Below are 12,287 nucleotides of genomic sequence, written 5' to 3'. Positions count from 1 at the left end.
GTTTTCCAAACAAAGAAAACAACAAGTTTTTGGACAACTTGCGTCGTATCATGACAGTTTTTCAAAGTAAACATTTTCAGTTTAGATTAATCGGCCAAGTGTGCAGTCTATCAGAAAATGTCTCTATAGCTCAGTGGTAGAGCACTGGTCTCGTAAACCAGGGGTCGCGAGTTCAAACCTCGCTGGAGGCAATTATCGTTTTGCTAAAAACCTAACAGCAAGCATGCTTTGAAGTATCAGCTTTTCGTACAAATCACAGCTCCAGTGGCGCAATCGGTTAGCGCGCCGTACTTATACAACAGTTACGGAGATATGCGGAGGTTGTGAGTTCGAGCCTCACCTGGAGCAAACCTTTTCTTTAAAGCCAACTCAAAACTGGTAAAATTGTGACCCAAATGTACCAACAGCAACACATCCCTGGCGCCATGGCTTAGTGGTAAAGCGCCAGCCTAGTAAACAGGAGATCCTGGGTTCGATCCCCAGTGGCGCCTCATTTCAAACAAGTATGCCATAGCTGGAAGTTTTTTCCTTTCTCTTATTACAACACTTTGGAACCATTGCGTAAACTCGCGTAAACCTCACTAAACACTCGACGGGGATGTAGCTCAGATGGTAGAGCGCGCGCTTAGCGTGCGCGAGGTACCGTGATCGATGCCCGGCATCTCCACTTTTCTTCTTCGCGAATTTCATTGTTGCCACTTTCTTATTGGAAATTAATCCAAAATCCCTCGTACGTCTCTGTGGCGCAATCGGTTAGCGCGTTCGGCTGTTAACCGAAAGGTTGGTGGTTCGAGCCCACCCAGGGACGACTTAAAAGATTTTTGTTTTCCAAACAAAGAAAACAACAAGTTTTTGGACAACTTGCGTCGTATCATGACAGTTTTTCAAAGTACACATTTTCAGATCAGATTAATCGGCCAAGTGTGCAGTCTATCAAAAAATGTCTCTATAGCTCAGTGGTAGAGCAGTGGTCTCGTATACCAGGCTGTGTGGGTTGAAAATTCGCTCGAAGCAATCAACATTTTGCTAAAAACCTAACAGCAAGCATGCTTCGAAGTATCAGCTTTTCGTACAAATCACTGCTTCAGTGGCGCAATCGGTTAGCGCGCCGTACTTATACAACAGTTACGGAGATATGCGGAGGTTGTGAGTTCGAGCCTCACCTGGAGCAAACCTTTTCTTTGAGTCCAACTCAAAACTGGTAAGATTGTGAACCAAATGTACCAAACGCAACACATCCCTGGCGCCATGGCTTAGTGGTAAAGCGCCAGACTAGTAAACAGGAGATCCTGGGTTCGATCCCCAGTGGCGCCTCTTTTTAAACAAGCATGCCATATCTGGAAGTTTTTTCCTTTCTCTTTTTACAACACTTTGGAACCATTGCGTAAACTCGCGTAAACCTCACTAAACACTCGACGGGGATGTAGCTCAGATGGTAGAGCGCGCGCTTAGCATGCGCGAGGTACCGGGATCGATGCCCGGCATCTCCACTTTTCTTCATTCCGAATTTCATTGTTGCCACTTTCTTATTGGAAATTAATCCAAAATCACTCGTACGTCTCTGTGGCGCAATCGGTTAGCGCGTTCGGCTGTTAACCGAAAGGTTGGTGGTTCGAGCCCACACAGGGACGACTTAAAAGATTTTTGTTTTCCAAACAAAGAAAACAACAAGTTTTTGGACAACTTGCGTCGTATCATGACAGTTTTTCAAAGTAAACATTTTCAGATCAGATTAATCGGCCAAGTGTGCAGTCTATCCGAAAATTCTCTCTATAGCTCAGTGGTAGAGCACTGGTCTCGTAAACCAGGGGTCGCGAGTTCAAACCTCGCTGGAGGCAATTATCATTTTGCTAAAAACCTAACAGCAAGCATGCTTTGAAGTATCAGCTTTTCATACAAATCACAGCTCCAGTGGCGCAATCGGTTATCGCGCCGTACTTATACAACAGTTACGGAGATATGCGGAGGTTGTGAGTTCGAGCCTCACCTGGAGCAAATCTTTTCTTTGAGGCCAACTCAAAACTGGTAAGATTGTGAACCAAATGTACCAACAGCAACACATCCCTGGCGCCATGGCTTAGTGGTAAAGCGCCTGTCTAGTAAACAGGAGATCCTGGGTTCGATCCCCAGTGGCGCCTCATTTTAAACAAGCATGCCATATCTGGAAGTTTTTTCCTTTCTCTTTTTACAACACTTTGGAACCATTGCGTAAACTCGCGTAAACCTCACTAAACACTCGACGGGGATGTAGCTCAGATGGTAGAGCGCGCGCTTAGCATGCGCGAGGTACCGGGATCGATGCCCGGCATCTCCACTTTTCTTCATTCCGAATTTCATTGTTGCCACTTTCTTATTGGAAATTAATCCAAAATCACTCGTACGTCTCTGTGGCGCAATCGGTTAGCGCGTTCGGCTGTTAACCGAAAGGTTGGTGGTTCGAGCCCACCCAGGGACGTCTTAAAAGATTTTTGTTTTCCAAACAAAGAAAACAACAAGTTTTTGGACAACTTGCGTCGTATCATGACAGTTTTTCAAAGTAAACATTTTCAGATCAGATTAATCGGCCAAGTGTGCAGTCTATCCGAAAATTCTCTCTATAGCTCAGTGGTAGAGCACTGGTCTCGTAAACCAGGGGTCGCGAGTTCAAACCTCGCTGGAGGCAATTATCATTTTGCTAAAAACCTAACAGCAAGCATGCTTTGAAGTATCAGCTTTTCATACAAATCACAGCTCCACTGGCGCAATCGGTTAGCGCGCCGTACCTATACAACAGTTACGGAGATATGCGGAGGTTGTGAGTTCGAGCCTCACCTGGAGCAAACCTTTTCTTTGAGTCCAACTCAAAACTGGTAAGATTGTGAACCAAATGTACCAACAGCAACACATCCCTGGCGCCATGGCTTAGTGGTAAAGCGCCTGGCTAGTAAACAGGAGATCCTGGGTTCGATCCCCAGTGGCGCCTCTTTTTAAACAAGCATGCATATCTGGAAGTTTTTTCCTTTCTCTTTTTACAACACTTTGGAACCATTGCGTAAACTCGCGTAAACCTCACTAAACACTCGACGGGGATATAGCTCAGATGGTAGAGCGCGCGCTTAGCATGCGCGAGGTACCGTGGTCGATGCCCGGCATCTCCACTTTTCTTCATTCCGAATTTCATTGTTGCCACTTTCTTATTGGAAATTAATCCAAAAACACGCGTACGTCTCTGTGGCGCAATCGGTTAGCGCGTTCGGCTGTTAACCGAAAGGTTGGTGGTTCGAGCCCACCCAGGGACGTCTTAAAAGATTTTTGTTTTCCAAACAAAGAAAACACGGAAGTTTTTGGACAACTTGCGTCGTATCATGACAGTTTTTCAAACCAAATATTTTCAGATCAGATTAATCGGCCAAGTGCGCAGTCTATCCGAAAAGTGACTCTATAGTTCAGTGGTAGAGCAGTGGTCTCGTATACCAGGCTGTGTAAAATTCGCTCGAAGCAATCAACATTTTGCTAAAAACCTAACAGCAAGCATGCTTCGAAGTATCAGCTTTTCGTACAAATCACAGCTTCAGTGGCGCAATCGGTTAGCGCGCCGTACTTATACAACAGTTACGGAGATATGCGGAGCTTGTGAGTTCGAGCCTCACCTGGAGCAAACCTTTTCTTTGAGGCCAACTCAAAACTGGTAAGATTGTGAACCAAATGTACCAAATGCAACACATCCCTGGCGCCATGGCTTAGTGGTAAAGCGCCTGCCTAGTAAACAGGAGATCCTGAGTTCGATCCCCAGTGGCGCCTCTTTTTAAACAAGCATGCCATATCTGGAAGTTTTTTCCTTTCTCTTTTTACAACACTTTGGAACCATTGCGTAAACTCGCGTAAACCTCACTAAACACTCGACGGGGATGTAGCTCAGATGGTATAGCGCGCGCTTAGCATGCGCGAGGTACCGGGATCGATGCCCGGCATCTCCACTTTTCTTCATTCCGAATTTCATTGTTGCCACTTTCTTATTGGAAATTAATCCAAAATCTCTCGTACGTCTCTGTGGCGCAATCGGTTAGCGCGTTCGGCTGTTAACCGAAAGGTTGGTGGTTCGAGCCCACCCAGGGACGACTTAAAAGATTTTTGTTTTCCAAACAAAGAAAACAACAAGTTTTGGGACAACTTGCGTCGTATCATGACAGTTTTTCAAAGTAAACATTTTCAGATCAGATTAATCGGCCAAGTGTGCAGTCTATCAGAAAAGTGTCTCTATAGCTCAGTGGTAGAGCACTGGTCTCGTAAACCAGGGGTCGCGAGTTCAAACCTCGCTGGAGGCAATTATCATTTTGCTAAAAACCTAACAGCAAGCATGCTTCGAAGTATCAGCTTTTCGTACAAATCACAGCTCCAGTGGCGCAATCGGTTAGCGCGCCGTACTTATACAACAGTTACGGAGATATGCGGAAGTTGTGAGTTCGAGCCTCACCTGGAGCAAACCTTTTCTTTAAAGCCAACTCAAAACTGGTAAGATTGTGACCCAAATGTACCAACAGCAACACATCCCTGGCGCCATGGCTTAGTGGTAAAGCGCCAGCCTAGTAAACAGGAGATCCTGAGTTCGATCCCCAGTGGCGCCTCTTTTTAAACAAGCATGCCATATCTGGAAGTTTTTTCCTTTCTCTTTTTACAACACTTTGGAACCATTGCGTAAACTCGCGTAAACCTCACTAAACACTCGACGGGGATATAGCTCAGATGGTAGAGCGCGCGCTTAGCATGCGCGAGGTACCGTGGTCGATGCCCGACATCTCCACTTTTCTTCTTCGCGAATTTCATTGTTGCCACTTTCTTATTGGAAATTAATCCAAAAACACTCGTACGTCTCTGTGGCGCAATCGGTTAGCGCGTTCGGCTGTTAACCGAAAGGTTGGTGGTTCGAGCCCACCCAGGGACGTCTTAAAAGATTTTTGTTTTCCAAACAAAGAAAACACGGAAGTTTTTGGACAACTTGCGTCGTATCATGACAGTTTTTCAAAGCAAATATTTTCAGATCACAATAATCGGCCAAGTGCGCAGTCTATCCGAAAAGTGACTCTATAGTTCAGTGGTAGAGCAGTGGTCTCGTATACCAGGCTGTGTAAAATTCGCTCGAAGCAATCAACATTTTGCTAAAAACCTAACAGCAAGCATGCTTCGAAGTATCAGCTTTTCGTACAAATCACTGCTTCAGTGGCGCAATCGGTTAGCGCGCCGTACTTATACAACAGTTACGGAGATATGCGGAGGTTGTGAGTTCGAGCCTCACCTGGAGCAAACCTTTTGTTTGAGGCCAACTCAAAACTGGTAAGATTGTGAACCAAATGTACCAACAGCAGCACATCCCTGGCGCCATGGCTTAGTGGTAAAGCGCCTGTCTAGTAAACAGGAGATCCTGGGTTCGATCCCCAGTGGCGCCTCATTTTAAACAAGCATGCCATATCTGGAAGTTTTTTCCTTTCTCTTTTTACAACACTTTGGAACCATTGCGTAAACTCGCGTAAACCTCACTAAACACTCGACGGGGATGTAGCTCAGATGGTAGAGCGCGCGCTTAGCATGCGCGAGGTACCGGCATCGATGCCCGGCATCTCCACTTTTCTTCATTCCGAATTTCATTGTTGCCACTTTCTTATTGGAAATTAATCCAAAATCGCTCGTACGTCTCTGTGGCGCAATCGGTTAGCGCGTTCGGCTGTTAACCGAAAGGTTGGTGGTTCGAGCACACCCAGGGACGTCTTAAAAGATTTTTGTTTTCCAAACAAAGAAAACAACAAGTTTTTGGACAACTTGCGTCGTATCATGACAGTTTTTCAAAGCAAACATTTTCAGATCACAATAATGGGCCAAGTGCGCAGTCTATCCGAAAAGTGTCTCTACAGCTCAGTGGTGGAGCACTGGTCTCGCAAACCAGGGGTCGCGAGTTCAAACCTCGCTGGAGGCAATCATCGTTTTGCTAAAAACCTAACAGCAAGCATGCTTTGAAGTATCAGCTTTTCGTACAAATCACAGCTCCAGTGGCGCAATCGGTTAGCGCGCCGTTCTTATACAACAGTTACGGAGATATGCGGAGGTTGTGAGTTCGAGCCTCACCTGGAGCAAACCGTTTCTTTGAGGCCAACTCAAAACTGGTAAGATTGTGAACCAAATGTACCAACAGCAACACATCCCTGGCGCCATGGCTTAGTGGTAAAGCGCCTGTCTAGTAAACAGGAGATCCTGGGTTCGATCCCCAGTGGCGCCTCATTTTAAACAAGCATGCCATATCTGGAAGTTTTTTCCTTTCTCTTTTTACAACACTTTGGAACCATTGCGTAAACTCGCGTAAACCTCACTAAACACTCGACGGGGATGTAGCTCAGATGGTAGAGCGCGCGCTTAGCATGCGCGAGGTACCGGCATCGATGCCCGGCATCTCCACTTTTCTTCATTCCGAATTTCATTGTTGCCACTTTCTTATTGGAAATTAATCCAAAATCGCTCGTACGTCTCTGTGGCGCAATCGGTTAGCGCGTTCGGCTGTTAACCGAAAGGTTGGTGGTTCGAGCCCACCCAGGGACGTCTTAAAAGATTTTTGTTTTCCAAACAAAGAAAACAACAAGTTTTTGGACAACTTGCGTCGTATCATGACAGTTTTTCAAAGCAAACATTTTCAGATCACAATAATGGGCCAAGTGCGCAGTCTATCCGAAAAGTGTCTCTACAGCTCAGTGGTGGAGCACTGGTCTCGCAAACCAGGGGTCGCGAGTTCAAACCTCGCTGGAGGCAATCATCGTTTTGCTAAAAACCTAACAGCAAGCATGCTTTGAAGTATCAGCTTTTCGTACAAATCACAGCTCCAGTGGCGCAATCGGTTAGCGCGCCGTTCTTATACAACAGTTACGGAGATATGCGGAGGTTGTGAGTTCGAGCCTCACCTGGAGCAAACCGTTTCTTTGAGGCCAACTCAAAACTGGTAAGATTGTGAACCAAATGTACCAACAGCAACACATCCCTGGCGCCATGGCTTAGTGGTAAAGCGCCTGTCTAGTAAACAGGAGATCCTGGGTTCGATCCCCAGTGGCGCCTCATTTTAAACAAGCATGCCATATCTGGAAGTTTTTTCCTTTCTCTTTTTACAACACTTTGGAACCATTGCGTAAACTCGCGTAAACCTCACTAAACACTCGACGGGGATGTAGCTCAGATGGTAGAGCGCGCGATTAGCATGCGCGAGGTACCGTGATCGATGCCCGGCATCTCCACTTTTCTTCTTCGCGAATTTCATTGTTGCCACTTTTTTATTGGAAATTAATCCAAAATCCCTCGTACGTCTCTGTGGCGCAATCGGTTAGCGCGTTCGGCTGTTAACCGAAAGGTTGGTGGTTCGAGCCCACCCAGGGACGTCTTAAAAGATTTTTGTTTTCCAAACAAAGAAAACACGGAAGTTTTTGGACAACTTGCGTCGTATCATGACAGTTTTTCAAAGCAAACATTTTCAGATCACAATAATCGGCCAAGTGCGCAGTCTATCCGAAAAGTGTCTCTATAGTTCAGTTGTAGAGCAGTGGTCTCGTATACCAGGCTGTGTGGGTTGAAAATTCGCGCGAAGCAATCAACATTTTGCTAAAAACCTAACAGCAAGCATGCTTCGAAGTATCAGCTTTTCGTACAAATCACTGCTTCAGTGGCGCAATCGGTTAGGGCGCCGTACTTATACAACAGTTACGGAGATATGCGGAGGTTGTGAGTTCCCACCCAGGGACGACTTAAAAGATTTTTGTTTTCCAAACAAAGAAAACAACAAGTTTTTGGACAACTTGCGTCGTATCATGACAGTTTTTCAAAGTAAACATTTTCAGATCAGATTAATCGGCCAAGTGTGCAGTCTATCAGAAAAGTGTCTCTATACCTCAGTGGTAGAGCACTGGTCTCGTAAACCAGGGGTCGCGAGTTCAAACCTCGCTGGAGGCAATTATCATTTTGCTAAAAACCTAACAGCAAGCATGCTTTGAAGTATCAGCTTTTCATGCAAATCACAGCTCCACTGGCGCAATCGGTTAGCGCGCCGTACTTATACAACAGTTACGGAGATATGCGGAGGTTGTGAGTTCGAGCCTCACCTGGAGCAAACCTTTTCTTTGAGTCCAACTCAAAACTGGTAAGATTGTGAACCAAATGTACCAAATGCAACACATCCCTGGCGCCATGGCTTAGTGGTAAAGCGCCTGTCTAGTAAACAGGAGATCCTGGGTTCGATCCCCAGTGGCGCCTCATTTTAAACAAGCATGTCATATCTGGAAGTTTTTTCCTTTCTCTTTTTACAACACCCTGGAACCATTGCGTAAACTCGCGTAAACCTCACTAAACACTCGACGGGGATGTAGCTCAGATGGTAGAGCGCGCGCTTAGCATGCGCGAGGTACCGGCATCGATGCCCGGCATCTCCACTTTTCTTCATTCCGAATTTCATTGTTGCCACTTTCTTATTGGAAATTAATCCAAAATCGCTCGTACGTCTCTGTGGCGCAATCGGTTAGCGCGTTCGGCTGTTAACCGAAAGGTTGGTGGTTCGAGCCCACCCAGGGACGTCTTAAAAGATTTTTGTTTTCCAAACAAACAAAGAAAACAACAAGTTTTTGGACAACTTGCGTCGTATCATGACAGTTTTTCAAAGCAAACATTTTCAGATCACAATAATGGGCCAAGTGCGCAGTCTATCCGAAAAGTGTCTCTATAGCTCAGTGGTAGAGCACTGGTCTCGCAAACCAGGGGTCGCGAGTTCAAACCTCGCTGGAGGCAATCATCGTTTTGCTAAAAACCTAACAGCAAGCATGCTTTGAAGTATCAGCTTTTCGTACAAATCACAGCTCCAGTGGCGCAATCGGTTAGCGCGCCGTACTTATACAACAGTTACGGAGATATGCGGAGGTTGTGAGTTCGAGCCTCACCTGGAGCAAACCTTTTCTTTGAGGCCAACTCAAAACTGGTAAGATTGTGAACCAAATGTACCAACAGCAACACATCCCTGGCGCCATGGCTTAGTGGTAAAGCGCCTGTCTAGTAAACAGGAGTTCCTGGGTTCGATCCCCAGTGGCGCCTCATTTTAAACAAGCATGCCATATCTGGAAGTTTTTTCCTTTCTCTTTTTACAACACTTTGGAACCATTGCGTAAACTCGCGTAAACCTCACTAAACACTCGACGGGGATGTAGCTCAGATGGTAGAGCGCGCGCTTAGCATGCGCGAGGTACCGGCATCGATGCCCGGCATCTCCACTTTTCTTCATTCCGAATTTCATTGTTGCCACTTTCTTATTGGAAATTAATCCAAAATCGCTCGTACGTCTCTGTGGCGCAATCGGTTAGCGCGTTCGGCTGTTAACCGAAAGGTTGGTGGTTCGAGCCCACCCAGGGACGTCTTAAAAGATTTTTGTTTTCCAAACAAAGAAAACAACAAGTTTTTGGACAACTTGCGTCGTATCATGACAGTTTTTCAAAGTAAACATTTTCAGATCAGATTAATCGGCCAAGTGTGCAGTCTATCAGAAAAGTGTCTCTATACCTCAGTGGTAGAGCACTGGTCTCGTAAACCAGGGGTCGCGAGTTCAAACCTCGCTGGAGGCAATTATCATTTTGCTAAAAACCTAACAGCAAGCATGCTTTGAAGTATCAGCTTTTCATGCAAATCACAGCTCCACAGGCGCAATCGGTTAGCGCGCCGTACTTATACAACAGTTACGGAGATATGCGGAGGTTGTGAGTTCGAGCCTCACCTGGAGCAAACCTTTTGTTTGAGTCCAACTCAAAACTGGTAAGATTGTGAACCAAATGTACCAAATGCAACACATCCCTGGCGCCATGGCTTAGTGGTAAAGCGCCTGTCTAGTAAACAGGAGATCCTGGGTTCGATCCCCAGTGGCGCCTCATTTTAAACAAGCATGTCATATCTGGAAGTTTTTTCCTTTCTCTTTTTACAACACTTTGGAACCATTGCGTAAACTCGCGTAAACCTCACTAAACACTCGACGGGGATGTAGCTCAGATGGTAGAGCGCGCGCTTAGCATGCGCGAGGTACCGGGATCGATGCCCGGCATCTCCACTTTTCTTCATTCCGAATTTCATTGTTGCCACTTTCTGATTGGAAATTAATCCAAAATCACTCGTACGTCTCTGTGGCGCAATCGGTTAGCGCGTTCGGCTGTTAACCGAAAGGTTGGTGGTGCAAGCCCACCCAGGGCGACTTAAAAGATTTTTGTTTTCCAAACAAAGAAAACACGGAAGTTTTGGGACAACTTGCGTCGTATCATGACAGGTTTTCAAAGTCAACATTTTCAGATCAGATTAATAGGCCAAGTGTGCAATCTATCGGAAAATTCTCTCTATAGCTCAGTGGTAGAGGACTGGTCTCGTAAACCAGGGGTCGCGAGTTCAAACCTCGCTGGAGGCAATCATCATTTTGCTAAAAACCTAACAGCAAGCATGCTTTGAAGTATCAGCTTTTCGTACAAATCACAGCTCCAGTGGCGCAATCGGTTAGCGCGCCGTACTTATACAACAGTTACGTAGATATGCGGAGGTTGTGAGTTCGAGCCTCACCTGGAGCAAACCTTTTCTTTGAGGCCAACTCAAAACTGGTCAGATTGTGAACCAAATGTACCAAATGCAACACATCCCTGGCGCCATGGCTTAGTGGTAAAGCGCCTGTCTAGTAAACAGGAGATCCTGGGTTCGATCCCCAGTGGCGCCTCATTTTAAACAAGCATGTCATATCTGGAAGTTTTTTCCTTTCTCTTTTTACAACACTTTGGAACCATTGCGTAAACTCGCGTAAACCTCACTAAACACTCGACGGGGATGTAGCTCAGATGGTAGAGCGCGCGCTTAGCATGCGCGAGGTACCGGCATCGATGCCCGGCATCTCCACTTTTCTTCATTCCGAATTTCATTGTTGCCACTTTCTTATTGGAAATTAATCCAAAATCGCTCGTACGTCTCTGTGGCGCAATCGGTTAGCGCGTTCGGCTGTTAACCGAAAGGTTGGTGGTTCGAGCCCACCCAGGGACGTCTTAAAAGATTTTTGTTTTCCAAACAAAGAAAACAACAAGTTTTTGGACAACTTGCGTCGTATCATGACAGTTTTTCAAAGCAAACATTTTCAGATCACAATAATCGGCCAAGTGCGCAGTCTATCCGAAAAGTGTCTCTATAGTTCAGTTGTAGAGCAGTGGTCTCGTATACCAGGCTGTGTGGGTTGAAAATTCGCGCGAAGCAATCAACATTTTGCTAAAAACCTAACAGCAAGCATGCTTCGAAGTATCAGCTTTTCGTACAAATCACTGCTTCAGTGGCGCAATCGGTTAGCGCGCCGTACTTATACAACAGTTACGGAGATATGCGGAGGTTGTGAGTTCCCACCCAGGGACGACTTAAAAGATTTTTGTTTTCCAAACAAAGAAAACAACAAGTTTTTGGACAACTTGCGTCGTATCATGACAGTTTTTCAAAGTAAACATTTTCAGATCAGATTAATCGGCCAAGTGTGCAGTCTATCAGAAAAGTGTCTCTATACCTCAGTGGTAGAGCACTGGTCTCGTAAACCAGGGGTCGCGAGTTCAAACCTCGCTGGAGGCAATTATCATTTTGCTAAAAACCTAACAGCAAGCATGCTTTGAAGTATCAGCTTTTCATGCAAATCACAGCTCCACTGGCGCAATCGGTTAGCGCGCCGTACTTATACAACAGTTACGGAGATATGCGGAGGTTGTGAGTTCGAGCCTCACCTGGAGCAAACCTTTTCTTTGAGTCCAACTCAAAACTGGTAAGATTGTGAACCAAATGTACCAAATGCAACACATCCCTGGCGCCATGGCTTAGTCGTAAAGCGCCTGTCTAGTAAACAGGAGATCCTGGGTTCGATCCCCAGTGGCGCCTCATTTTAAACAAGCATGTCATATCTGGAAGTTTTTTCCTTTCTCTTTTTACAACACTTTGGAACCATTGCGTAAACTCGCGTAAACCTCACTAAACACTCGACGGGGATGTAGCTCAGATGGTTGAGCGCGCGCTTAGCATGTGCGAGGTACCGGGATCGATGCCCGGCATCTCCACTTTTCTTCATTCCGAATTTCATTGTTGCCACTTTCTTATTGGAAATTAATCCAAAATCGCTCGTACGTCTCTGTGGCGCAATCGCTTAGCGCGTTCGGCTGTTAACCGAAAGGTTGGTGGTTCGAGCCCACCCAGGGACAACTTAAAAGATTTTTGTTTTCCAAACAAAGAAAACAACAAGTTTGGGGACAACT

The 12,287-nt window shown here is 45.9% G+C and overlaps 1 protein-coding gene and 55 non-coding genes across 56 annotated transcripts in view; 55 read left to right on the top strand and 1 right to left on the bottom strand.

Annotated features, from left to right (window-relative positions):
- Positions 1-12,287, bottom strand: part of LOC145204722 (pappalysin-1-like) — a 126,022-nt gene that overhangs the window by 81,892 nt on the left and 31,843 nt on the right. The gene's annotated exons all lie outside the window — the stretch shown is intronic.
- Positions 120-191, top strand: Trnat-cgu (transfer RNA threonine (anticodon CGU)). The gene has a single exon. It is a non-coding gene; the product is annotated as a tRNA-Thr (tRNA).
- Positions 259-348, top strand: Trnai-uau (transfer RNA isoleucine (anticodon UAU)). The gene is given in 2 exon segments: positions 259-296; positions 313-348. It is a non-coding gene; the product is annotated as a tRNA-Ile (tRNA).
- On the top strand, positions 420-491 carry Trnat-agu (transfer RNA threonine (anticodon AGU)). Its single transcript has one exon. It is a non-coding gene; the product is annotated as a tRNA-Thr (tRNA).
- Trnan-guu (transfer RNA asparagine (anticodon GUU)) lies at positions 735-808 on the top strand. Its single transcript has one exon. It is a non-coding gene; the product is annotated as a tRNA-Asn (tRNA).
- Positions 1,082-1,171, top strand: Trnai-uau (transfer RNA isoleucine (anticodon UAU)). The gene is given in 2 exon segments: positions 1,082-1,119; positions 1,136-1,171. It is a non-coding gene; the product is annotated as a tRNA-Ile (tRNA).
- Trnat-agu (transfer RNA threonine (anticodon AGU)) lies at positions 1,243-1,314 on the top strand. The gene has a single exon. It is a non-coding gene; the product is annotated as a tRNA-Thr (tRNA).
- Trnaa-agc (transfer RNA alanine (anticodon AGC)) lies at positions 1,418-1,490 on the top strand. The gene has a single exon. It is a non-coding gene; the product is annotated as a tRNA-Ala (tRNA).
- Positions 1,558-1,631, top strand: Trnan-guu (transfer RNA asparagine (anticodon GUU)). Its single transcript has one exon. It is a non-coding gene; the product is annotated as a tRNA-Asn (tRNA).
- Positions 1,767-1,838, top strand: Trnat-cgu (transfer RNA threonine (anticodon CGU)). The gene has a single exon. It is a non-coding gene; the product is annotated as a tRNA-Thr (tRNA).
- Positions 1,906-1,995, top strand: Trnai-uau (transfer RNA isoleucine (anticodon UAU)). Its single transcript is given in 2 exon segments — positions 1,906-1,943; positions 1,960-1,995. It is a non-coding gene; the product is annotated as a tRNA-Ile (tRNA).
- On the top strand, positions 2,067-2,138 carry Trnat-agu (transfer RNA threonine (anticodon AGU)). Its single transcript has one exon. It is a non-coding gene; the product is annotated as a tRNA-Thr (tRNA).
- Positions 2,242-2,314, top strand: Trnaa-agc (transfer RNA alanine (anticodon AGC)). The gene has a single exon. It is a non-coding gene; the product is annotated as a tRNA-Ala (tRNA).
- Trnan-guu (transfer RNA asparagine (anticodon GUU)) lies at positions 2,382-2,455 on the top strand. Its single transcript has one exon. It is a non-coding gene; the product is annotated as a tRNA-Asn (tRNA).
- Positions 2,591-2,662, top strand: Trnat-cgu (transfer RNA threonine (anticodon CGU)). Its single transcript has one exon. It is a non-coding gene; the product is annotated as a tRNA-Thr (tRNA).
- Positions 2,730-2,819, top strand: Trnai-uau (transfer RNA isoleucine (anticodon UAU)). Its single transcript is given in 2 exon segments — positions 2,730-2,767; positions 2,784-2,819. It is a non-coding gene; the product is annotated as a tRNA-Ile (tRNA).
- Trnat-agu (transfer RNA threonine (anticodon AGU)) lies at positions 2,891-2,962 on the top strand. Its single transcript has one exon. It is a non-coding gene; the product is annotated as a tRNA-Thr (tRNA).
- Positions 3,205-3,278, top strand: Trnan-guu (transfer RNA asparagine (anticodon GUU)). Its single transcript has one exon. It is a non-coding gene; the product is annotated as a tRNA-Asn (tRNA).
- Trnai-uau (transfer RNA isoleucine (anticodon UAU)) lies at positions 3,548-3,637 on the top strand. Its single transcript is given in 2 exon segments — positions 3,548-3,585; positions 3,602-3,637. It is a non-coding gene; the product is annotated as a tRNA-Ile (tRNA).
- Positions 3,709-3,780, top strand: Trnat-agu (transfer RNA threonine (anticodon AGU)). The gene has a single exon. It is a non-coding gene; the product is annotated as a tRNA-Thr (tRNA).
- Positions 4,024-4,097, top strand: Trnan-guu (transfer RNA asparagine (anticodon GUU)). Its single transcript has one exon. It is a non-coding gene; the product is annotated as a tRNA-Asn (tRNA).
- Trnat-cgu (transfer RNA threonine (anticodon CGU)) lies at positions 4,233-4,304 on the top strand. Its single transcript has one exon. It is a non-coding gene; the product is annotated as a tRNA-Thr (tRNA).
- Positions 4,372-4,461, top strand: Trnai-uau (transfer RNA isoleucine (anticodon UAU)). Its single transcript is given in 2 exon segments — positions 4,372-4,409; positions 4,426-4,461. It is a non-coding gene; the product is annotated as a tRNA-Ile (tRNA).
- Trnat-agu (transfer RNA threonine (anticodon AGU)) lies at positions 4,533-4,604 on the top strand. Its single transcript has one exon. It is a non-coding gene; the product is annotated as a tRNA-Thr (tRNA).
- Positions 4,848-4,921, top strand: Trnan-guu (transfer RNA asparagine (anticodon GUU)). Its single transcript has one exon. It is a non-coding gene; the product is annotated as a tRNA-Asn (tRNA).
- Trnai-uau (transfer RNA isoleucine (anticodon UAU)) lies at positions 5,191-5,280 on the top strand. Its single transcript is given in 2 exon segments — positions 5,191-5,228; positions 5,245-5,280. It is a non-coding gene; the product is annotated as a tRNA-Ile (tRNA).
- Positions 5,352-5,423, top strand: Trnat-agu (transfer RNA threonine (anticodon AGU)). Its single transcript has one exon. It is a non-coding gene; the product is annotated as a tRNA-Thr (tRNA).
- Trnan-guu (transfer RNA asparagine (anticodon GUU)) lies at positions 5,667-5,740 on the top strand. The gene has a single exon. It is a non-coding gene; the product is annotated as a tRNA-Asn (tRNA).
- On the top strand, positions 5,876-5,947 carry Trnaa-cgc (transfer RNA alanine (anticodon CGC)). The gene has a single exon. It is a non-coding gene; the product is annotated as a tRNA-Ala (tRNA).
- Positions 6,015-6,104, top strand: Trnai-uau (transfer RNA isoleucine (anticodon UAU)). Its single transcript is given in 2 exon segments — positions 6,015-6,052; positions 6,069-6,104. It is a non-coding gene; the product is annotated as a tRNA-Ile (tRNA).
- Positions 6,176-6,247, top strand: Trnat-agu (transfer RNA threonine (anticodon AGU)). Its single transcript has one exon. It is a non-coding gene; the product is annotated as a tRNA-Thr (tRNA).
- Positions 6,491-6,564, top strand: Trnan-guu (transfer RNA asparagine (anticodon GUU)). The gene has a single exon. It is a non-coding gene; the product is annotated as a tRNA-Asn (tRNA).
- On the top strand, positions 6,700-6,771 carry Trnaa-cgc (transfer RNA alanine (anticodon CGC)). Its single transcript has one exon. It is a non-coding gene; the product is annotated as a tRNA-Ala (tRNA).
- Trnai-uau (transfer RNA isoleucine (anticodon UAU)) lies at positions 6,839-6,928 on the top strand. The gene is given in 2 exon segments: positions 6,839-6,876; positions 6,893-6,928. It is a non-coding gene; the product is annotated as a tRNA-Ile (tRNA).
- Trnat-agu (transfer RNA threonine (anticodon AGU)) lies at positions 7,000-7,071 on the top strand. The gene has a single exon. It is a non-coding gene; the product is annotated as a tRNA-Thr (tRNA).
- Trnan-guu (transfer RNA asparagine (anticodon GUU)) lies at positions 7,315-7,388 on the top strand. The gene has a single exon. It is a non-coding gene; the product is annotated as a tRNA-Asn (tRNA).
- Positions 7,885-7,956, top strand: Trnat-cgu (transfer RNA threonine (anticodon CGU)). Its single transcript has one exon. It is a non-coding gene; the product is annotated as a tRNA-Thr (tRNA).
- Positions 8,024-8,113, top strand: Trnai-uau (transfer RNA isoleucine (anticodon UAU)). The gene is given in 2 exon segments: positions 8,024-8,061; positions 8,078-8,113. It is a non-coding gene; the product is annotated as a tRNA-Ile (tRNA).
- On the top strand, positions 8,185-8,256 carry Trnat-agu (transfer RNA threonine (anticodon AGU)). Its single transcript has one exon. It is a non-coding gene; the product is annotated as a tRNA-Thr (tRNA).
- Positions 8,500-8,573, top strand: Trnan-guu (transfer RNA asparagine (anticodon GUU)). The gene has a single exon. It is a non-coding gene; the product is annotated as a tRNA-Asn (tRNA).
- Trnaa-cgc (transfer RNA alanine (anticodon CGC)) lies at positions 8,713-8,784 on the top strand. The gene has a single exon. It is a non-coding gene; the product is annotated as a tRNA-Ala (tRNA).
- On the top strand, positions 8,852-8,941 carry Trnai-uau (transfer RNA isoleucine (anticodon UAU)). The gene is given in 2 exon segments: positions 8,852-8,889; positions 8,906-8,941. It is a non-coding gene; the product is annotated as a tRNA-Ile (tRNA).
- Trnat-agu (transfer RNA threonine (anticodon AGU)) lies at positions 9,013-9,084 on the top strand. Its single transcript has one exon. It is a non-coding gene; the product is annotated as a tRNA-Thr (tRNA).
- On the top strand, positions 9,328-9,401 carry Trnan-guu (transfer RNA asparagine (anticodon GUU)). The gene has a single exon. It is a non-coding gene; the product is annotated as a tRNA-Asn (tRNA).
- Trnat-cgu (transfer RNA threonine (anticodon CGU)) lies at positions 9,537-9,608 on the top strand. The gene has a single exon. It is a non-coding gene; the product is annotated as a tRNA-Thr (tRNA).
- Positions 9,837-9,908, top strand: Trnat-agu (transfer RNA threonine (anticodon AGU)). The gene has a single exon. It is a non-coding gene; the product is annotated as a tRNA-Thr (tRNA).
- Trnaa-agc (transfer RNA alanine (anticodon AGC)) lies at positions 10,012-10,084 on the top strand. Its single transcript has one exon. It is a non-coding gene; the product is annotated as a tRNA-Ala (tRNA).
- On the top strand, positions 10,152-10,227 carry Trnan-guu (transfer RNA asparagine (anticodon GUU)). The gene has a single exon. It is a non-coding gene; the product is annotated as a tRNA-Asn (tRNA).
- On the top strand, positions 10,361-10,432 carry Trnat-cgu (transfer RNA threonine (anticodon CGU)). Its single transcript has one exon. It is a non-coding gene; the product is annotated as a tRNA-Thr (tRNA).
- Positions 10,500-10,589, top strand: Trnai-uau (transfer RNA isoleucine (anticodon UAU)). The gene is given in 2 exon segments: positions 10,500-10,537; positions 10,554-10,589. It is a non-coding gene; the product is annotated as a tRNA-Ile (tRNA).
- Trnat-agu (transfer RNA threonine (anticodon AGU)) lies at positions 10,661-10,732 on the top strand. Its single transcript has one exon. It is a non-coding gene; the product is annotated as a tRNA-Thr (tRNA).
- Positions 10,976-11,049, top strand: Trnan-guu (transfer RNA asparagine (anticodon GUU)). The gene has a single exon. It is a non-coding gene; the product is annotated as a tRNA-Asn (tRNA).
- On the top strand, positions 11,545-11,616 carry Trnat-cgu (transfer RNA threonine (anticodon CGU)). The gene has a single exon. It is a non-coding gene; the product is annotated as a tRNA-Thr (tRNA).
- On the top strand, positions 11,684-11,773 carry Trnai-uau (transfer RNA isoleucine (anticodon UAU)). The gene is given in 2 exon segments: positions 11,684-11,721; positions 11,738-11,773. It is a non-coding gene; the product is annotated as a tRNA-Ile (tRNA).
- Positions 11,845-11,916, top strand: Trnat-agu (transfer RNA threonine (anticodon AGU)). Its single transcript has one exon. It is a non-coding gene; the product is annotated as a tRNA-Thr (tRNA).
- Positions 12,160-12,233, top strand: Trnan-guu (transfer RNA asparagine (anticodon GUU)). Its single transcript has one exon. It is a non-coding gene; the product is annotated as a tRNA-Asn (tRNA).

The sequence above is a fragment of the Phallusia mammillata genome, chromosome 8 (assembly GCF_965637545.1).
Source record: "Phallusia mammillata chromosome 8, kaPhaMamm4.hap1.1, whole genome shotgun sequence".
In the NCBI taxonomy this organism is placed as follows: domain Eukaryota; kingdom Metazoa; phylum Chordata; class Ascidiacea; order Phlebobranchia; family Ascidiidae; genus Phallusia; species Phallusia mammillata.
This window is presented reverse-complemented; position numbering and strand designations above follow the sequence as displayed.